The sequence below is a fragment of the Mus musculus genome, chromosome 15 (assembly GCF_000001635.26).
Source record: "Mus musculus strain C57BL/6J chromosome 15, GRCm38.p6 C57BL/6J".
Taxonomy (NCBI): Eukaryota; Metazoa; Chordata; class Mammalia; order Rodentia; family Muridae; genus Mus; species Mus musculus.
The window spans coordinates 20,760,532-20,784,676 of record NC_000081.6 but is presented as its reverse complement, the minus strand read 5'-3'; the positions used below and the strand labels follow the sequence as shown (position 1 = coordinate 20,784,676).

At 36.0% G+C, this 24,145-nt stretch overlaps 1 protein-coding gene across 8 annotated transcripts in view; it reads right to left on the bottom strand.

The window, feature by feature from the left end:
- Positions 1–24,145, bottom strand: part of Cdh12 (cadherin 12) — a 1,149,544-nt gene that overhangs the window by 813,745 nt on the left and 311,654 nt on the right. The window contains exon 2 of one of the 8 annotated variants that reach the window (XM_011245342.3): positions 11,366–11,413. The exons of 6 other annotated variants lie outside the window; for them this stretch is intronic. The gene's annotated coding sequence lies outside the window, so the exon portion shown is untranslated. Of the gene's footprint in view, positions 1–11,365; positions 11,639–24,145 lie in introns of those variants that run through there. One more of the 8 variants, XM_017316545.1, reaches the window with a different exon arrangement.

Sequence of the window (24,145 nt, the reverse complement as noted above, 5' to 3'; positions counted from 1 at the left end):
AAGTGTTCAATACCACTAAGTATCAAAGAAATGCAAATCAAAACTTCTCTGGGATTTCATCTTACTACAATAATAATGGCTAACACCAAAAAAAAATCTAACAGCAAATGTTGAAAAGAAAGAAAACCTTATTTGTTGTTGGTTGCATTTCAATTTAATGCAGTCATTGTGGAATCAATTTGAAGTTTTCTCAGATGTTTAACATAGAACTTCTATAATGCCCAGAAAACCATTTCACTCCTGAGCACACAAAAAGAGAACTCCATTACCTAGTATAGAGATATGTTTACCAGCTTTATTTATGCTGTTTGTAGTCTGATAATTATTTTGCTTCCAAAAGAGGAGTTAGCCCCAACCCAGCAGCCAACCACTTAGTCAGGTGCTGTGATTGAGCAGTTGAGGGGAAAGGTTAGAAGACTGGTCGTTGAGATTAGGGGAAGGTGGGAGGGAGGAGGAAGAGAAGGGAAGAAGAAAGGATGGGAGGGAAGGAAGTGGATGCCATGAACCACATGAACAGGATAAACCTTAAGTAGCAAGGGGTCTTATAGTTGAAGAATAAGTTAGTATAGTGTTAGATCTGCATGAACTAGGCTTATGGTTCATAATTATAATAACCACACTGCATGTTTTTCATACAATCTTATTGGGGTTGGAAATTAAAATCAACTGATGTGTCAATCAACAGAGGAATGCAACTTTAAATATTGTATATAAGTATAAATATATATACATATAATAAACATATATTATACATAATATAAATATGTGTATTACACGTATATGAATAATATTCATCTCTAGCATATACTTTAAATGTATAATATGAATGCAAAGTCACACAATTTCAGAAAGTAAAAAGAAAATGTTGTGTTCTATCTCATAGGTGGAACCAATCATGTACCAGTATATTAACAAGCAATTGCAAGTGTGGGTACCACAGAGCATGTAGCAAAGGGAAAAGAAAGGGTGAATGAGGGAGAGAAGAAAGGACCACATGGAGGCAGGCAGTGGACATGAGTTATTAAGTAGGATACACAAGTGATTTTCTCATTCTAACTCTGTTGTAGATATTTTTATTTAATTTTGGTGGTAGCTACTGGGATAAAAATATATTCATTAGTGAAAATTAGAAATCCAATATGAAGCTTCAAATGTTCCATATGTCTATTCTAACTGTATAGATGTCCATTGATATAAACATACTTTAGTTCTGGCTAATTTCTATAAAAATTCATCATAATATGTATACAAATAAATAATCAATGTCAGTCTTTTACAAATTCTGAATTTTCTTTGCTTCATCCTTTCTCTCTTTGTTGTCCACACTACCATCAAACTCGCTTTAAGTTAGATAATTCTGTTTCCATTTTATGCATAAAGAAATATAAGGTAATGCCAGAGTCTTTCCTCTAACACCTTCCCTGTTCTCCCCTCACTGGCAAATTTATGATATATATGCATATGCTCATGTGCATATATACATATAAATACAACCTAGTGAGACTGTGTACTGCTTCTTGTATGCATATACCTTCAGGGCTGATCACTTGGAATTGGGTAACCAACTGAAGGGTTCATGGCTGGGAATAACTAATTATTTCTCACTCAGCCTTCCTTAGCTGCCTTTATTGCTTTTTCTAGGTTAAGGTGTCATGAGAATTTGGTATACTGCATCCATTGACTTGTACTGCCACCTGCTTTACAATGATATTTAACAATGTACAATGAGATGATGCTCAGAAACAATGCTTCCTGTCGTTTACAACTGAAGAAAATCTAAACCATGAAGAGAATGTCACACCGGTAAGTGTTTATCAGATATGATGGTTCCTTTGCAACAGCTTACTCCACAGTACACTCTTCAACTCTCTTGCTATAACAGGAGCATTAAGTTGATTTCCTACTGATTCCAGAACTGCCATATCAGTACAAAGGTTAATATAGTGTATATCATAATATGGTTGCAGAGTAGGTACCTTAGCATGAGAAGTATGCATATAAGTACCACGCAGTGTATCATAAAATAGCTCTCTTTTCTCCTTTGAACTGAATACACATTTCCAGTGAGAAGAATGGTTCCAGGTGACCCTTATTTATTTATAAACCAGAGTTTGCTAAGTATGAACTATATTCTGTCACTATGTGGTTAAAAGAATACCAGTCTACACTTATGCAAGCACATAAAATACACGGCTCAGTCATACGTTTGCCTGTTTGATGCATGATTTAGTAATGGGTTTCTATGAGATCTTTCAGCTTCCTTTGAGGTGGATGGAATAGAGGTAGGGAGGACAGATTTCTAACCCTGAATTTATTAGGTCATTATGCTGAGACACTTACAGCAATGTAGTTCAAAGGACATAAAGGAGCTATCTGCAGTGCTAGCTCAATATCCATCAATGCTGGGGGAAATTTACCTGTAAAGGATACATTGGCGTTGTCCTGAAATGCAGAGCAGAAGCCAGCACAGGAACAGCATTTAAATCAGCTAGAACTATCTTTAGATTCAAAAAACACCAGGTTGTTCTTGTGCCACTTGGAGGCATGAAATTGTTTAAGATTGTGTGACAAGAATTAATTTACAAACAGACATGTAGGGTAGGTAGACAGATAAAATGGCTATTCATAGTTGATTCCAGATACACATATGAAACAAGATTAGTGAGGTCACAAAAATTTCTTTATTATGTCTGAAACACAGATCTGAGAATCTTTTAATGGCAATCTCAGACTATAACAGTTCTTGATTTGTACATTTAAAATGATGCAATAATGATATACCAAATAAGATTATATTTATTTCATATTCCTGGCATATTTGAAAATATTCTAAGAGAAATACTTATTTGTGAACAGTTTTTCAGAAAATTACTAGTCTTCCTTAAGTAAGTGTTTGAATCAAATCATAATATCATTGAAATGTCTGGATTTTAATTCTAGGAAAATATAATATTCTTAGGCTGCCTACTGTGTTTTTGCTAATTGTTCTCCAACAAATGAAATTATCACTGTAAAAAAATTATTATCACTGTAAAACCAATAACAACTTAGAGAAGTACTATTTTTCTAGAAACTCTGTGACATATTCAAAAGAGTTCATTGGGGAAAAAAGGTTAATTGGAGAAAAATGCCACTAAGTTTCTCTATATGCACTTAACTTTGTTTAGAAAATGGAAAGTATCACATTATCTGGCTATTATATGGCTATTGATTATATACATGGAAATAAACACTGTTCTTCTCATTTAAATAGCTCTGTTTGGATCTATACTATAAAGTATCAGGAATATCAATTATATGTTCCTTGGTTAGATATCTAATCTTCTGGCTCCTTCTTCTCTGGCTTCTCTTGACTCTTCTGACCTGCACTGAATTTCATGTACTCGAAAATGAATTTGCTGCCGCTGCACAGCACTGCACTCAACTCCCAGCTGCACTGACTCCCAACTGACTGACTCAACTCTACTGCACTGAAGTTACCTGCAGACTTAACAGAACAGACTGACAAGAGTGCTGAGATCTGCATGTTACTCTCCTGAGTGCTGGGATTAAAGGGTTTTCTATACTTGAAACTTGCCCTCCACAGATTGGCCTTCAACTCGGAGATCTGCTTGTCTCTGTCTCCTGGGATGAAAAGTGTTTCTTTATTCCAGCAGGATCACAGGAACCTAGAAGATCTTTGGAGGTGATCCGTAGCCAGAGCAGCCATGCTACTGGACTAAATTCCTCTATAGTATTTAAAATCAGATGGAACCAGTTACATGATGTATGTTCACATGAGGATTGCTAGGCAGGGTAATTCTAGTCAACCGAATGTATTTGAGAAAGTTCAACCCAGAGTACCTATTGTGTAAAGAAAATTAAGAGAAGTTAAGTCATATAATAAAACTGAAAAACCTAACTGCCACACCCACTCCAGTGGAGTGTGCTTGACAAGTCCAAAATCTTGGCAGCAGTCCTGAGGCACAAAGTTTCAAGGAAAGCAGTCTCCTGAAGAGTCTCTGGCATCCCATAAAATGGATATGGTCCAGATTTATACTTGTGATAGTGGTGAAAGGTTTGGTATACTTCCATTCAGTATTGTTTTATTCTAGGTGTCCCCAAGGAATAGTTTGACAAATAGCTAAGTTAGATTGAACATTGCTTCCTGGCCTTCACCAGTGTCTCAATATCCTAGGAGGTCATTGAGCTGACCCTGGGCTTGGAATTTCTTAGGAATGATTTGACTTTTTCAGACAAAACCCCTCCAGTGTTGAAAGAGAATGTGAAAGAAATCAGGCAGTGCAGTTTACTGGATAAGAGTAGAAATCTCAGGGCAAGTTCTACATAGTAAACTTAGAATAATAGCCAAGTCACTCTCAAATGCAGGAATTTGCAATGGTTTAGGGAAAAGGAGGGTTATGATTTAAGGAAGAACTGGAGTATTGCATTATTCATGAAAAGGTTAGCAAGAGCAGAACCCCCTGGTGGTGGGTTATACAGTAGAGTAGAATGGTGACTTAGGTGCAAAATCCTCACCTGGCTCCTAGAATAAGCTGGCCTTAGGTAGGGCTGATTTTTTTTATCCCAGTTTTAAACACTGCCTGGCTCCTGTTAGCTTTTATGTATGCATTTCTCTGTTTTGTATAGAGTCATTACACATCAAATGACCTCAATGTATTACCTAACTTCCTTGTTTTCTCCTGTAATATAAGTATGATGCTTCTTTGAGAAATTACATTCAGATCTAACACAACCTTGTGTTTGTGTCTGTTTGTCAGTCATGGACTTATTCTCCACCTGAGTACCAGGACCCTGATTTCTTCCCCAGGTTAAGGTACTCTGACAAAGCCAGCCCACTGCACCAAAGTTATTGTGACAGCTAATTTTTAAATGTTGCCTTGTGGATATCTAGTTTATTGTAAACTAAATATTTTTATATAACTCAATAGACTTATGTGGTTATGTAGAGCTCTCATCATGGGAATATTGACAGATGTAACCATATTCTTCTCAGAAATCAGAAGAGTAGATTCTGAAAGACTGACAGAGAGCTCTGCATAACAAGAGTATGAAACTATCACTTACATGTCATTTAGTTTACCCGAAATACAAAATGATTTATTCTTTGAATATTGCCAGTTAATATATAGCTCTAAACACTGTCATTTCATGGCTAGATAATGCTAGTAAATAGCAGTTGTTTGTTCTACTTATATTGATTTCTTAATTTGAAGTTAAATGAAAAAAGTGAGAAGCGGTTCTGCTTATCTGGGAATAAAAATATGTAAGTGATATTTTGTAAACTATCAATCAATACATCAAATTATATTTGATATTTTGTTATTGGATACTTTGCACCATTGCACAATGTTTATTGCTTAAACAGGCAGAGATGATATGTCTAGAAGCATAAAAAGAATTTAAGAAAACAAAGATCTCATGAACAATACTTAGCAAGTATGGAATCACAAACCAGAATGAATCCCTGACTGAAATTTAGTCTATTGAGCTCCACACGTTTTTGTCCTGCAAACCTTTCTATCAAGGTTGAGTTAGTTCATAACCTTTATTTTGTATGGGATTTACAGGAAAGTGTCTAGATGTGAAGTTTAAAAACAGTTTAGTTTGATTATCTCTCTATAAATTTGCATAATTAATTTCACATTAAATTTGGACTACGTTTGAGCCAATTCAATGAATATCACATCAATTTTATTAACTACAACTTATCAAAAAAATCTCCCATGTAGCCATTTATAAGTTTTCATTAATCTTTCATAATAACCTTAATCACCTCAAGTATAAACACTATATATATATATACATACATATATATATATATATACACTCAGTGATGCAGTTTATCTGTCATCACTTTTGCTGGGATCATGAGAACAAAAGAAATGGCACATGAGTATGTGCAAAGTATGGATTTAACATATGTCCTTTATTTGTATGCAAATTCTCCATTTCCTGTCCAGTTGTACAATCTAAATCTTCATCACTTTTTTATCTACCTGGAAATATACTAAGCTGCATAAGCTCTGAAATTTTTAAGGTAGACTTCCTGAAAATTAGGTAAATTAACTTAGGTTGCTCCATAGGTCTCTAATAAGAGTATTAATGTTACAACTTTCCTGTCTCTGTATTACTTAACTTTTCCAAAGCATGATGTTACTTACATGTATCCCTGCATTAAATCTGACAACATATCAGCAAGACTACCACTATAAAATCTTGAGATAAGATGGCAATACATTTTAAACAGTTTTCTGTACTATGAGTGTTACAATAGTTGTTGTTTGATCATGAGCACATGTTTTTGGCCTCCTGAATACTCTTTTCTATTTTGTTCCTACATTGTTGTTTCTAGAAATGCTTTCTTTGTAATGTTATAATATTCCCAATTTATATCATCATATTTTCTTAAAGAAACCTAAATACAGTTACCAAGAACTAGTTCTTAATTACACAATGAAAATAATTTTACGTATTTTTTATTTTCTAAGAAAGAAAAAGATTACTTTCTTCCTATTAAACCTTCATATATTGAATTTATGATTTCCCATGTCATCTGAAAGGCACATAATATTACTTTCTTGGCTATATTTTTATATCTATGATAAAGCTTAGCAAAGAGAGCTTATGTTCTTTTAAAATTTTGTTATATTGTTCTGAAAATACAAGACCATTTTTTTACAGAAGGCTATTATTATATTATTCATCTCTAAAATGTTTTTAAAATTATACTTTGTGTTTGAGTTAGTTCATAAAACAATGTTATATTGGCATCCATTCACATAAAACTTTTCTGCAGTGAAGAAATTAGGATGAGCTCAGGACAATAATACTAATTCATTTAGTATTTGGGAAGTTGTTGTAAACAACTTAGAATTTTCTTCTCTAGGCTAATATTTCTTAATATTATATGATTACTTTTTTTCACCATGACTAAACAACAACTCAGAAATCCATTGTCAAAATTTTTAATGTTGTTATTCTAGTTTATATAAAAGATAAGTCAATACTGTGCACAATTTTAAAACAGCAAATATGGTCTAACAAAGAGAAATCCCTTCAAAGTACCCTCCATCATAGGATTCATAAGCTTGTTCCTTACATAACAAAATTCTTGACAGTTCTAACTGTATTAGGTCTTCTCCATGATATCTCACTCTGTTTCTGTCCTAATTGGATTGAAAGTTAAAAACCTCACTGAAATAAACTTCAAATGTATCTACTCATGTCTCCTTCTCTGTAAAAGATAGTTGTTTCTGTATTTTCTAAGTCATTCCTCTTAGTAACATGTCAAGCATACTGATATCACTCCCTCTGAGCATGTTGACTTGAAGGCTGCCTCTCTCTTGTTTCATATACACATTAAGTAATATTCATTTTCTTTGCTGGAATCTCTTCCTTATAGCTCTCCGACATAAGGGGATATTTTCTGACATGGTTCTTTTCCCTCCACTCTGCAGAATACTTATTTCTCTGCACAGAGACACACATCATACACACAGTCACACACAGAGAGAGAGAGAGAGAGAGACACATTCACACAGATAACCTCACATACACATAGCACACACAGATACACTCACATACATCATACACATACTCACACACACAGATACACTCACAAACACATATCATACACAACCAGATACACTCGCAAACATCACATACACAAACTGACACATCACACACACTCACACACACATCTCTCTCTCTTTCTCTCTCTCTCTCTCTCTCTCTCTCTCTCTCTCTCTCTCTCACACACACACACACACACACACACGCACACACTCACACAATTTTCATCAAGAGCACTGATCTCAGGAACAAACAAATGATACTTTTATGTGTGTGTATTCGTTAATAAGAGCCAAAACCATATGTCTGCCCTAGATACACATTTTTTCAAATAGAATTCTATCTTTTCCCCCCTCTAGATTTCCCCTCTCAATAACTGCCTTTCTCTTCCTCCCCCCTTCCCCTCCCCCCCTCTCTCTCATTCTCTCTCTCTCTCTCTCTCTCTCTCTCTCTCTCTCTCTCTCTATCTATCTATCTCTGACTCTCAACTCCTGTTCAGAGTAAACCAACAGTGTCATTCTTAGTCAAAGATTTCACAGCTCACCCTTGATTCTAAACTTTAAAGTGTACCCTGGATTTGCAACCCAATACCGTTGTTGATGAAACTTGATGATATGATTGTATTCACAATATAACATAGTAGTGTCTCTCATGTTGCTCCTGACATTCCTGCTCTTATTCACTGCCTTCCATTTCACAGCAATAATTTATTGCTTAAATCCAATAATAGCATAGTGCAGCTTAAGGCCTTTACTTGTTTTCCCTTTCAATGAAATTACTATCCTGTTGTTCAATGTGGAAAGCAGAACTCAGCATGTATACTCCTCACACCTTTCTACTTCCCACCCACTGTTCTACACATTTTCCCTCCCTTACATTACCAATAGTTTTCTTTAGTTCTCGATATCTAGAAAAAATAAATTGTTTATATTCTATACATGTACTTATTAAACGAATGGAAGATCTGAGTTTAGGTTTGTTTTTCTCTTACTTTCCTTTGTCTCATGGGACCAGCTAGCTGTTTCATTTTTTACAGTGTAAGATAAATGTGATCTAAATTGATTTAAATAGTAATGCTAGAATAAAATTGTGATATATTAAGACCTATTATGTTTGGTACTGATTTAATAACCCTTAATAGACTTATAAGTCGTTAATAACACTAAAATTCTAATCATACAAACCTAATGAGTCACACAGGTAAAATCATCAACATGACAAGTAAAATGTATGAATGCTTAAGATATCTTAATGTATCTCTTAAACATGTGTGAAATATACATACATAACTGAAAAAACAAAGGTGATGATTTATTGTTTCAATATCACATTGTAAAATACTTTGAGACGAGGGACTCAATATTTTGAAACAATGACACTATCATAATACAGTATTAAGAATAAAATCATTTTTCCCCTGAGATAGTTTTGAGGAAGAAAGTAGAAATTCCAGGATAGATTACAGAGCATAATGGAACATAATAGATGTGCTATGAATTCTGAGAGAAATTGACTTAATAAATGACATCAAATTTATATTTTTTTATTATGGATAGTACATTATATAAATACAAGTCTATGAAAGGTTGCTGATGTATCCCAAGGCATATTTATTTTTTTCAGGATCTATAAAGAACTCTTAACATTTAGTGATAGAATAATATAAATTTAGATCATAAATTGTGCCAATGATTGAAATTGAAAATCATCAAAAAAGTATACATGGCGAGTAAGAGTATAAAATATGCCTCATTTTGTATTTTATTTTACAACACTCAGCCGGAGTTCAGAGTGGTGGAATCAAGTTTGGAATAAAGGACTTTCTCAATAACTGCTGATAGCAATGGACGATGAATATATATAATACACATTTTACCACTTTCCTAAGAATCTCAAAAATCTCTTAGAATTTCCAGAAATCATTTGCATTCATTTTTACCAAATGATTACAAATAAGCAAACAAACAAAAAACAAAACTCCTGACCTAACAGAGAGTTACATAGGTATTTATAGCAGTGCTATACATAGCTTTCAAATTGCATAAAAGAACCATAAGTCCTTCAATAGGGAAAAGGTAAGAAGACTGTGTTGTATCTAAGAAAGAGCGCATTCCTCATATGCAAAACAGAATTGAACTATGAAGCATTGGAAGGCATAGAAAAAACTTACAATATATATTCCAATGAGAAAGAAACCAACTCGGAGACAATATGCAATCTAATTCTAAATATGGAACATCATGAGATTGGAAAAATCATTGAGATATTTCAGATATCAGTGGAATGCATAAGGTTTTGAGTATGCAGTAAAATTCTATGAATAATCTTGCAATGCTGGGTACCTAACATTCAGGTGTCCATGCCCATAGAATATATAGTGTTTTGAACAAACTGCAGTATAACTAATGGACTTCAAGAGAGACAATATCAATGATGGTGTATGGACAACAATAAGTATTCTACTTGGTGTAGAGATATCACTGTATGTGGCAGGGGACTTGTTTTGCATGTATATCCCCCTATGTTAAGGCAAAGTAGCAAACACAATAAAGTACCACTGCAGTAAGAAGTCCTGATAATGGGTGAGATCATACACGTGGAGTAAATGGTCAGAATATGTGGTAGACTAACAAAAATGTGATAAAACTCTGCAACAGCTGATCATTGTGTTTAAAAACTAAAAATATTCTAGAAAGGAAATCCTATCTCTGTAGTGAGAATACGTGTGTGTGAGTGTGTGTGTGTGTGTGTGTGTGTGTGTGTGTATGATAATGTGAACTGAATGAATTAATAGTTTACATAAGGATGGCAGAATGAAGGTTACTTCAATGCCTAAAGCTAGTAGACAGTAGACATCCCAATCAATGAAGCCCAGCATAAGAGCATTACCCTGCATATCCTTCTGTACAAAGTATTGCTTACAACCACAGTATATTCAACTGTGTAATGATATTGGCTAGCCTAGAGTGAGTTATTATCACTGCAGATTCCATTGAATTGATATAGATATTACCTTGTTTATTTTATGTGCCGTTTCTCTGACACGAGCCATAAACCATAGTAAAGAAATTAAAGCAAATCAAACAAGAGCTCTTAAAGGTCTATTTATATAGAGTTAATTATTGTGATCCAGCTATTATTCCTTAAGGACACTTAAATATGCTACTGAGGCCCATTATTCTATAAAAGTGAAAAAGTCTATTTTCCTAAACTAGGATATATTTAATTTATATTTATCTCAAATATTTTCTCATATTGGTAATGTATTGCATAATCTAGCACAGTTTATGTTAAATAAAGCAATTGCATAAAATAGTCTTATTCTTCTTGCCCACTGAAATTAGAATTTCCCCTTTCTTAATAATGACTTAATTTATTCTTAAGTTTATCTTGTCTCCTTTGTCTTCAAGGAGACAGAGAAATGAGGAAGTTGGAATAGAAATGGATATATGTGTAAGAGGGAGAGAGAGAGAGAGAGAGAGAGAGAGAGAGAGAGAGAGAGAGGCAGAAAGGGGCACATAAAATTTATACAGAAAGAAACACATAAAAAGGGGAATGAGGAGGTACATGTATGTACTTGTTTTATGTGCAAATGAAAATATTATTGACATTATTATCCTATAAAGTAACTTAAAATATTGACAAAAAGAAAATAATGTGAGAAACTCTAAAAAATCTAAAATCTTGCATAATGACTAACTTAAGGATCAAAATGGTATTATGCTTTTAATTCTCATTCATAAATCATAACAGAAATTACAAAAAAGGACAAATATAGTTACAAACTCACAGTCTTGAGACTATTCAAGAGGAACTGGGGTAGACAGAAGGTTTTGTCCTGTAAAGGAAAGAAAGGAACTGATATGTATTGTAAAACTTCATTCCTCCTTAGAATAGGGAACAAAATACCATGAAAGGAGTTACAGAGACAAAGGTTGGAGCTAAGATGAAAGAATGGACTATCCAGAGACTACTCCAACCCCAACTGTGGATCCATCGCATAAACAGCCACCAAACCCTGACACTATTGCATATGTCAGCAAGATTTTGCTGAAGGGACCCTGATATAGCTGTCTTGTATGAGGCTATGCCAGTGCCTGGCAAATACAGAAATGGATGCTTACAGTCATCTATAGCATGGAACACAGCGACCCAAATGGAGGAGCTAGAGAAAGTACCCAAGGAGCTGAAGGGGTCTTCAACCCTATAGGTGGAACAACAATATGAACTAACCAGTACCCTCAGAGCTTGTGTCTCTAGCTGCATATGTAGTATGCAGTCAGTCACCATTGGGGAAGAGAGGCCCTTAGGTCTTGCAGACTATATATGCCTCAGTATGGGGGAATACCAGAGCCAAGAAGTTGGAGTGAGTGGGTAGAGGTTTAGGGCAGGGGGAGGGTATAGCGGCATTTTGGGATAGCATTTGAAATATCTAATAAAATAAAATTAAAAAAAAGAAAAAAACCCAGAAAAGAAGAAGAAGAAGAAGAAGAAGAAGAAGAAGAAGAAGAAGAAGAAGAAGAAGAAGAAGAAGAAGAGGAAGAAGAAGCTGAACCTAGAGTGTGTGTGGCTACAAATAAGAGGAAGTAACATAATCAAAGCCAGAAAGTCAGATGAGCAGTAAAGTTATAGATAGTGTTAAAAAGGAAAGGTGTGTGTGTGTGATTTTTTGGTTGTTTGAATAACAATGGCCTCTATTTTTGCATATTTTTAAATGCTTAGCTCCAAAGGAGCTGGAGCTGTTTGAGTAGGATTAGGACTATTGGAAGAAATGTCTCATTGAGTGTAGGCTTGGAGGTTTTAAAAGGACAAGCTAGGTCCAGTGTCTCTCGCTGCTTGTTGCCTATATATTAGGTTATGAAGCTCATAGCTACTGTTATAGCAACACATCTGTTTGCTTGCTGCCATAATGATGATGGGCTAAACCTCTTAAACTATCATCAAACCTCCAATTAAATGTTTCTGTTATAAGAGCTGCTTTGGCTGTAACTAAGAACAGTAACAAAGGGAGAGGTTGGTACTGAGGATTGGGGTATTGGTGTGACAACCTGACCTTGCTGTTTGTTGGATAAATATGAAAGAATCTTGGACTTTGAACTAGAAAGTGGCTGAACGCTTTTTATTATTTTATTTATTTACATTCCAAAAGCAGCTCGTCATTCCATCCCCCCTCCCGGAGTTCTTCACCCCATTCTTAAGCCCCCCCCCCTCTGAGAGTATGCTCTAGCACCCACACTCCCATCCCTATCTCAGTCCCACCAGCAGCCCTCTTTCTAGAGCATCAAGTTTTGACAGGATTAGGTCCATCCTCTCCCACTAAGGCCATACAAGGCAGTTCTCTGCTACAAATGTGCCTGGGGACACACACCAGTCCAAGTATGCTCCTTGTTTTTTGTTTCAGTCTCTGGGAGCTCTAAGGAACCTAGGGTAGTTGACATTGTTATTCCTCCTATGGGGTTGCAATCCCCTTCAGCTCCTTCAGTCCTTCCTTTAACTCTTTCATATAGGTCCCTGACCTCAATCCAATGGTTGGTTGTAAGAACAGCCATGCCAAGCTCCTGTCTGCACATACAACATGACCTCAATAATAGTGTCAGGATTTTGTGTGAGTTCATGGGTTGCATCTCAAATTGAGCCAGTCACTGAGTGGCCTTTCTTTGAGTCTCTGCTCCATTTTTGTTCCTGCATTTCTATGCATGTCCTTTTAAATAGATCATCCTAGTAGGATGTAGACAGAAGTGATGAGAGTGATTTGAATTATAAAAGCTCAGATCAAGTGGGTTCAGACGGGACACTTATGAGTAAATGTCCTAGAGATCATTCCTGTGCCTTTTTCATCCAAAGGAAGAAGGAGAAAAGGTAGAAAGGAAAAGAAGAGAAAAGAAAAGAAGAGAAGAGAAAAGAAGAGAAGAGAAAAGAAGAGAAAAGAAAAGAAGAGAAAAGAAAAGAAAAGAAAAGAAAAGAAAAGAAAAGAAAAGAAAAGGGAGGGGAAGGGAAGGGAAGGGAAGGGAAGGGAAGGGAAGGGAAGGGAAGAAGGGAAGGGAAGAGAAGAGAAGAGAAGAGAAGAGAAGAGAAGAGAAGAGAAGGACAAAAGAAAGAAAGAAGAAAGAAAGAAAGAAAGAAAGAAAGAAAGAAAGAAAGAAAGAAAGAGAGAGAGAGAGAGAGAGAGAGGGGGGAGGGAGGGAGGGAGGAAGAAAGAAAGAAAGAAAGAAAGAAAGAAAGAAAGAAAGAAAGAAAGAAAGAGGGAAAGAAGGAGGGAAAGAAGGAGGGAAAGAGAGAAAGAAAAATAGCTGGTTTTTTACTCTTGTTCTAGGAGTCTGACTGTAGCTAAATTGAAGAGTTTTGGAGGGATTTCAAGACAGCCTACTATTGACACTTTGAAAGGAAAAGGTTTAAGGAAATTCCTATGTTTAAGCAACAAGGAAAACTTCCTAATTTGTGATACAAAGAAGGGGGCCAGGTTCTAGTTCCCAAAGAGAAGAACTTGGCAGCTTCAGCCACAAAAGTCTGGCTTTAGAATCAAAAGGGATATAGAAAAAAATGGCTGTGGAATCTTCCTTTATAGGAAGACCACTAAGGCCAGAAAATGACAGAGTCCCTTAATAGAAGCCCCAAGATGCTGTTGTGTGAAGTTGTGATGGTGAAGTCTGGTTGAATTGGAGACCCCACTATTTGGAGATTACCAAGCTATGGGATACCCACAAAAGAGAACTGCAGATAATGAGCAGAATAAAATAGAAAAGTATGTTGTAGTCAGAAAACCTCGAAGGAAAGAGGTTTGTATTGTATGCTAGAAGCATGTTATCTGTCTTTGTTGTTTGATATTTTAATTTTGTTTTTGCAAGGTGTTATAGTTAACAGGTCACCCTAACTTACAAAAAGAGACATTGAATGTCATTGTAGTCTTGAAACTGTGAAATACTATGGAGCTTTTTGAAGTTGGCCTAAATGCATTTCTTTCATGTTTGAGTGTATGGTAACGGGTTAGCAGAACTTTTTAGGATGGATTTTGAAAGATTCTTGTTGGATGAGGTGTGTTACTGGCAATGTGCTTTGAGGTTTCAAAAGCCCATGCCAAGACTCCCCCTCCCCTACACACACACACACACACACACACACACACACACACACACACACACACACCATGCTGCTTGAGAATGAGGATTTAAAACTTTGACTAGACTCCAGGGCTCCTGCTTGTTTTCTGTTGTAAGGATCGTGGTTTAACACTCTAAACCCCAATATAAATTCTAGATAAATGTTCCCTTTTATAGGAGTTGCTTTCTTCATGGTCTCTTCACAGCAATAGAGGAGTAACTAACATAGAAGGCATGAGAGAATTACGGGAAATTGCAGCTATAAGTATGAGCACAGAACAGCCTGGCCTTTCTATCTTTTGCTGACAGGAAATTAGTTTTATGACAAACTGATGACAAAGTGGGTGCATGGTTTGTCAAGGAAGGATTAATTCCTTAAAGGGGAATTTAAACAGAAGTAAAATTCATGTTGTGGATAGCCTTTTGTTATTTAGTTTTCCCTAGCATGGGATAATCTCTGATGTAACGATAAGCTCCTTACGTGCTGAACTCAAACTGGTATACTCATTGCTATTCACACAGAAACAGAGAAAACACAGTGTATAGAGAAATAAGGAAACAGGTACAAACGGAACAAAAATACACGTCATAATGCTAAGAATTGGTGACTGTAAGTTTTTAGCATAAAGTGAGACATCCTTTTGCCTGTAAGGTGAGGTTGATACTAAGATCTTATTCTGTAACTTGTTCCTGATTTCCCAATAAAGAAGGCCAGGATCAAATTGCTGAGCAGAAGACAAGTGGGACTTCCTGGTCCCCGGAGGAAAAGGAGCTGCAGGGAAGGAAAAGGGATTTTTCTGCCATGCTCTGTAACTACTAGAAAGCAACAATCATGTAAGGCTTCTGGGCAGCTAGGACCTGCGGCCTCCACAACAGGCAGGTAGCCAAGGATGTGGAGGAGAAACAGAGATAATAAACGTGTAAGGGCACACCTTTCCAGATGGGAGGTATCTGTGCCCATTAATTGGGCAAAGAGGGCAAAAGGAATCAACGGAGTATGCATCTTTTATTCATGGATTCTTGGGAGTGGGCTACTTGTGCTAGGTCACCTCCAGAGCTTAAAGATAGGTAGAAAGGAAGCCAGGATTGAGATGGTGGAAGCTGATCCCAGAGCTAAGCCAGGTGGAACAAAATGAAGCTAGAAGGGGCTGGTAGCTAGGCAAAGGCAGCAGAATGCAACATTTGTCATTATTAATTATTGCTGAAGTATTTAAAATGTATTAGAGTTTGTCTTGCATATATGTATTGCTCTACTTGCATCTCTGGTACACGCAGAGGTCAGAGAGCTCAAGAAATATTATTAAGCCGGGCGGTGGTGGCTCATGCCTTTAATCCCAGCACTTGGGAGGCAGAAGCAGACAGATTTCTGAGTTCGAGGCCAGCCTGGTCTACAAAGTAAATTCCAAGACAGTCAGGCTACAAAGAGAAACCTTGTCTCGAAAAAACCAAAAAGAAAGAAAGAAAGAAAGAAAGAAAGAAAGAAAGAAAGAAAGGAAGGAAGGAAGGAAGGAAGGAAGGAAGGAAGGAAGGAAGGAAGGAAGGAAGGAAGGAAGGAAGGGAGGGACTGGAAAATATCATAATTCGTTGTATGTGCATATGACAATTTCAAAGAGTGAATAAAAACTTTTATTGTAGTGCTCCTTTAACAACAATTAACATTTTAAAATATCTCAGTGAAGGTTGAAGCCCTATATACAGTGTGTATTTGTATTTATCAGATGACAGTGAGCATACACCTCAGACAGAGTAAAATAATAACAACTGCTAGTATAAGAAAAGATTTATTATAAAACAAAACCTGTAACAGGTGTTGCTTAAGGAGCAAGAATGATAAAACCTAATAATAGTCATAGAGATAAGAATATTTAAGGATAAAAAAGAAATTTATGCTTCTTTAGTATAATTAAATAAGGGATTCGTAAAACAAAAGGATACAATCAAGGTAGGAAAGACTAGAAAGAAATGGACTAGCTGGGCGTGGTGGCGCACACCTTTAGTATCAGCACTTGGGAGGCAGAAGCAGGCAGATTTTTGAGTTCGAGGCCAGCCTGGTCTACAAAGTGAGCTCCAGGGCACCCAGGGCTATACAGAGAAACCCTGTCTCAATAATAAATAAATAAATAAATAAATAAATAAATAAATAAATAAATAAATAAATAAATAAATAAAATTAAAAAGAAATGGACTAACCTGCAGGTCTACACGAGGCTGCAGTTACTTATGAATGTAAGAAGAGATGGGTATGGCAAAATACTCTCCTTTGTATCATGCAAAAGTACTAGATGGACTGTCAAGTAATTAAAAAATATTTACAGAAGGTATTTGACTAATGAATAGCAGGAAAAGGAAAATTATCAAGTTTGTTCATTTGGATTATCCAGTATCTTTTCATCACCCAAGTTCTTTACCTCCCCTTCAGGACCTCATAAAGTCCTATGGCCACATATCCTAGAAAGCCACCTGCAGATTTGTTGTTCAAATAAAAACAAATAGCTTATTCTACTTCTGGTAGTGAAACTGGCAGATTAGAAACTTTAACACACAGAGCAACATAAAGGTCAGAAAAGCCACTGGCTAAATGGTACAGCCATCTCAATAAAATAGTAATGAAATAAGAAAATAAAATATAAAGTAAAAAAGAAATCTTAACTTTCTGATAGTTTTATTCATAAAACTATCAAAAAAAAGATGGTGACGCCTTTATCATTCAAAAACTAAAAATTTCAATGTCAAAGGAGACAACACTCATAAAGAAAAGACATTTGCTGTTTCCAATTTGCTTTAAATTCTTTATAATAGACCAAAAGATAAATTTCAATGTTTGGCTTCTCAGTGTTTGTACAAATGTTAACAGTATAAAAGTTAAGACAGCTGTGCCAGCAGCCATAGAGGAACATTTCAACAAAGAACAAAGGAACCTTTTGTCACCAGTATTTTATTTTATGTTTCTGTTAAGTGTTTCTCATTAAACATAAAGGACTTAAATTGCACAACAACTCCAGGTTGGAAGCAAAGCAGTTTGCATAGTTTTGAATATGGCATTGCAGAACAAATCCCAAAGTTCTTTTAAGTTTCAGAGAAATAAATAAATTTTAAAAAGTTGTATTTTGTTTTCTCAAGTTATTCTTTTTAGTCCATTGTCTTTAAAAAAGCACCATGTGAGATTTGATTCTGAAAGTGGCTCACCTGTAAATCGGGGTTTCATTTGCTCTGCAACCACTGTCTTTAAAGACTTCCATTCTGTGATTTATGTGGAAAAGATGTTTATGCTGGTAAAGTCAGTAAGATGACTTCACTTTAATGATCTGATTATAAAATAGTTCTCTCCAAACCTTTAAGCTCAACAAAAATTTAAAACCAAAAAACAGTATCAGAGATTACATGGGAAATTTAAAATATTCTGTGTGTCTCATTGAACACACAAATTCCTCCAAGAATCATGTACAAATAATGACAATGTCAAAAGAATGAGATGTATGTGAAAGATCATCTGAGGATGTTTGCTTTGTAGAAGTGTCTTGGGAAGCCTTTGATTGGAGCAGCCTGTATAAATTCTTGAAACCGTTAAGAGTCAGTAAATTACTTTCTTTAGTCTTACACCAGCAAGGTGAATAGCATGCTTGCCAGAGCAGAATGCTATTTTGTGCATAACTAATAGTTTTCAACAAGGTGCACAGAAGGTGAGGCTACTTGATATTCTGCTGCTGCAGAGAGCTGAATGAGACTAACACTATATTTTCCTGTGACACGTTGCAAGGCATGCTTATTCTACAGTTAGCAATAATGATAACACCATGGTGATGATATTCAACTTTAATTCCTATGAAGTTTTCCTTGAAAAATGAAGCCCTTGAGTGCTATCATTGTCCTATATATCATATAATTCTCCAGGGTTTCATTGTGACTTTAGCAACTGATCACACATTTACAAGTGAGTCAAGTTATATAACACATGGAGTTCAGTGAAGAAAACAGTGTCTGATTACTCATACATATACAGAGTACAATGTTGTTATTCCAATACCTCATCTCCCATCCATTAGGAAAATGAGAGTTCCAATATAATAAATATGATTTATTGCATATATTCAAATATTCAAAAATATACATATATAAACACACACATATGTCTGAGTAAAGCATCTCGATGTCTAAAGCTAATGAAAATAAAAGGAAACATATTTTTTCCTACTTCAGAGGCTTGGAGCTATTTGTTTACTTTAAATTATTGGTTAGATATGAATTTTCCATTTTCAAAACAGCTTCCACAATACCAAAGTTAGCAAGTACATTCAATCAAAACTTGGCTTTCAATTTTGAACAAGTAAGTCATACAGGAACAAGGGTAAAGAGTTTTTTGAAAGGCAACCGAAAGCCAGAGGGACTTAATAAAATCTGAAGGTCTGTCTGTCGAAATTCCACAGAGAATGCACAATTTAAAGTTATCAGTGTTTCAAGTGTTTCATAAGGATTGCATCTAGATGACCTCTTCAAAGAAAGAACTGTGTCTTAGTCATCTCTTAACTCTAAAAAGCAGACATGAGCAGGAAACATTTTCTTCCTTTTTCACTCTTTCTTCTTGTTTTCTTTCTTTCTTTCTTTCTTTCTTTCTTTCTTTCTTTCTTTCTTTCTTTCTCGCTCTTCTTTTTTATCTTTCTTTCTTTTTTATTTTTCTTTCTTTTTTTTTTCTCATTTCTTCTGGCCTGGAAGGGACTTGAACTTACTTTGTTGCTATGAATGACCTTGAATTTCTAACTTTCCTTCTTTCACTATCTAAGTGCCCTACTTACTATCAAGCATTTAAGGGAAGACATAATTCAATAAAAGAAAGAAATTAATGAATTGTTACTAAAGAGAATTACAATAATGAAATATTCAAAGGATAAAATATATACTGTGTAAATTAGATTTTTATCAGTGTAGCTCTGCGCATTAAAAAAAAAGACAAAAATGATTTGTTGTATAAGTAATGTCTGTCTGTTCAGGTAAGTTTGACAAAATATCAAGTAAAATGTATGTCATACAGTCCTTACAATTTCTTTTATAACAAGACAATGTATGTCCTCATCTCTAAAAATAAACAATAAAATATATAAGTATCTGCAATGGAAGAGGATAAAAAAACTAGAATGAAACTAGATTTTTTTTACACTCCAGAAATTAGAAAGTTGACTTTTTAAATATAAAAATAAAAGTCAAATGAAAAGAAGTCATAAGATCTAGAAATAAAAGAGGGAAATATTTCTACCTTCTCAGCTAAATGGAGTCATTTCTGATGCTTCTTCTTTAACATAAATGTATAAACACATATATCCAAGATACTACCAATATGATTCCATGATATAAAAACAAGAACTTGACCTCAGAAAACAAGGATGTACCCTACAAGTTACTGAGCATAAAAGAACCTAGTGGGGAAACCCCCACTCAGAGTGGGCATGCACCCAAAGAATCACAAGAGACCGTTTTGATGCAAACACATGAGGTAGTTTAATGATGGAGCTCCGGGCTGACAGGTATCTCACACAGGAGCCAGTGGTTGTAGGCCATGTGGCTCGAAAGCTAGGGTTTTTTATAGAAAAGGGTCTGGGGCTGGGGGAGGAATTGGCACGGTTTCACATGATTGGCTCATTTATGCATCAGCAGACTGTACGTGCAGATCGAAGTAACAGCAGAGCATCTGGTTATCATTTAACCCATGTCAGAAGGGCAGGAGATAGGGAGGCGCCGGGCCAGTCCGGTCTGGTTAGCATTCTCTTTATCTTTATAGCCAAGCAGCCTCAGGAATGTCTTAACTATAGGCCTGCCTGGGTGTGTCCTGGCCTGTTCTGCTATATTCTCAGTCCCAGGCTTTAAAGCTCACAAACTCTTTGGGCTATTACATGAATCACAGGTCTCAAGTTTCATTTTCTTTCAAGCACGTCTTGCCAAGGTTGGCACTCCCTGAATATTTCCTCCGCAACATCATCACCACCTAGATTGTACCATCTCTTAATAAAACTGTGGTTGTATTAGCCTATGGGATAATAATTCCATTGATTGGATCAGAGGTCCCAGCCCTTACTTAAGAGAGCCTGTCAGCTCTCATCTGAGATTTAAACATAAAATTTAAAGGAAATGTTAGTCAAACCATAATATGTCTGCATCCAAAACTGAAAAACATATGCTTATACTGAGGTTAGAGGAAAATGTCAGAACCTTATTAAAGATCATACAAGCATGATTAACTCAATAAAACATGTGTAATTGTAGAAAACTGGAATGTTACAGGAGCATAGCCAGATTGTATCAAGTTATTTAATCACCACTAATTCATTGTCCTTATCAGTGTTTAATGTAACATCCTGACAACAGACAGATAAAATTTATTTTGTAGCACATAAAGATTTCATCAAATATATGCTGCCTATAGCAGAGGTGTAATATGCTGTCTGATAATCCCACTCATGTATTTTTAAAATAGATTAAAATATGACTCTTTTGTTTTATGAATATTTATTCCACATGACACTGCTACCATACTGGAATATGGTATTTCAGGCTACCTAATTCAGGACTTGGTCACACTTTTTGCTTCAGAATAAATGATCTCTTCTTCCCTTTAAAAGGATAGAGGGATAGTTTTACATTGATGTTGTAGATAGCTCTGGGGATAATTATATTTGATTAATTCCGTTCTCCTGTGAGTGGTTGTGAACAAGGGATGAGTCAGCACTCAGGTGATTTCCTGTAAACCAGTTTCCTACTTTAATTTGTAAAATAAAGGAGAGCTGATGATTGGGCAGATAAAGCAAAGGTGGAACAGAAGCTTGGGAAAGAGGACAGAATGAGAGAGAGAGAGAGAGAGAGAGGGAGAGAGAGAGAGAGAGAGAGAGAGAGAGAGAGAGAGAGAGAGAGAGAGAGAGAACACGGAGGAGGAGAAAGAAGGAAAATGAAGGAAAATGGGACAGGAGCACATGGCCTGGAGAAACCGTAAGTTCTAAGGGGTCTCATAGATGTGGAAGATGGTAGTGGTAGATCTGCTCAATCCAGGCACACAGCATGTATTCATATTAATTGAGTTGTGCTTTCTTTGTTGGAGATTTACTACAACAAAATGGTGCCCAATGAATTCATTTGAACTCAAATAACCTGAGATAAAATTCACGGTCCCCCAGCCCTGAATGTGGCTTGGGCACTGATATAGACAGCATCAGGGTGGATTTGAAGCTGACTGGGTTTGAGGGGCCTACAGAGAACAGCAGAGAGGCATCTATGCCCCCGAGAACTTTTCTGTGTTCAGTTCCTTGAATTCTTTCCTCCCCACTCTGCCTCCCGACCCCAAACAGGAACACAGACAACACACACCTTTCTACACTCAGCTCCTCCCTGTGAATAAAGAATCAGGAGACAAAGGTACAAAGGGCTCCAGACCAGGTAATTCATTCATATAAAGAGAGAAATGTAAGCAGATATAGTACTTAAAGATGGGAAATTTCACCTGCGATTCAGAACTAGATAGGGAATATTAGTCACTGGCTCCAAGTAGAGAGAGCAGTGATAATCACCTGCAATGAACAGGTATTAATTAATAGAAGTCTGTGGCTCCAGGTAGAGAGCATAACAGATAGATATTATAATAAGTATTAATTAAATAAATGTCTGTAGCTCCTGGTAGAAATCACAACAGATAGGTGGTATAACAGGATGGCTGCTCTAGGCAGAGAGCTTATCAATTAAAAGACATCTGCTTCCTATATGCAGATATTAATGGAAGTTTGAATTAATTGCTTTAAAGATGGTATAAAGATATATTTCTCTAACAAGTCTTACAGGATTCTCATATTGTGTCTAACATGTGTCCAAGGGAATTTTGGGTTTAAATCCTGGTTTGACAAGTTGCCTCTTATAAGCAGGTATAGATAGAAGGGTAAATCAATTGTTTTAAAGATGGTATAATAATGTCTGCAAGAGACTCATGTTCTCTAATGTGGATTCCATGGGAATTTTGGGTTAATATCCTGACATGACAAATTAGAAAGTCCTACGTAGGCTAAAATGAGTGTGATTTTGAGTATTGTGGTTGTTTAATTGTTCCTCTGGGATAGGGTACAAGCTACAGGTTTTCCTGATTACAGATGGAAGGATATGCTGACTTGGGGAAAAGGTTTTGTCTTTGTGTTTTTGGAAAAGGTGATTAAGGTATTTACACCTGATATGGATCAGATTTGATAGAGGGAGACCCCCTCAAGAACTAGATCCCAGACAATAAAACCAAAAGGTTATCTTGATGATACTAAAGCTTTGTTTTGAAATTTATATATTACAGAATATACAGACTTGGTGAATTTCATTGTCAGACATGCTGAACAGACCTGCCTGAACTCCTGATATCTTGGTTTTTCATCTAGATCCAGTCAGGACACAGGCATCAGAGACAATCATAAGTGTGGCCTTGTTAAGGCCAATGAATTCCCCCATTTTCCCTACCATTCCTCCTCTCCTCTATTCAATAATACCTCAACACCCATATTCAGCTTGAAGGAATTATGAAGAGTCATCATCCCAGCTCCCTAAGCTTTGGGGCTGGGGGTGGTGATTATAGGTTGTCTTTGATACTAAAAATTTTGAAGTGCAGGGCTTAGATCCAGTCCTTCTATTGCTGTTATTATAAACAGATCTGAGGTGCTTAAGCTTGTAACTTAAAGGCCAAATAGGAAATTCATGGCTCTGAGTTTATTGTTAGGGTGTTTTCAGTTATTTTAATCAGAAATGGCTGAGCGTAGGTAACAGAGAATCGTCCGGATTACTTCACATAGAGAGTTTGTTTTCAAAAACATGAGAAGTCCACAGAATGTGACGCTTACTGTTATTTTATTCACTTGTTGTTGAGACTAGTCTGCTCCTGACATCTTTCCCTGTCTTGGCTTCAAAGAAGAAACTGAGCATCTTTGAGTTACTGTAATTGTCATGAAACAGTGACTAGGCAATCATTGCCTCATTTCATCTACAGACATAATGCTGTCCAAAGAAAGGACACAATTACAGGTTAGCCCAGCTGGATTCTGCCAAGACAAAGTAGGCTAGTCCTTAATATTCCTGTTTCTCTAAGTCTGTAAGATGACCCTGGCCAGTAGGCTGAAGACCTATGCTTCAACTTGTTGAAGTAAGGGGCAGTTCAAGTGATCAGCGGTCTCTATAAATTGGCTAAGTTTTGGAAGTTGTGATAGGCTTTGTATATATTTTCAGCTAATATCAGTTGTTCTTGGATTTCTGATTGGCTTGAAAAACTAAATAGTCTCCTAGTCAATCTAGGCTTTTCGCTTTGAGAGGAACAGATTTGAGAGGATGGTTTTCAGATGGCATTCAATCTAAAGCCAAGGCATAGGAGAAGAACTATTGTCTTTTAAGTAAGGACAGATGACAGAGGGTCTATTTAACTAACAAAGATGATGGACTGCATGTTAGGTCTCTTGTACTTTATAAATTACAAA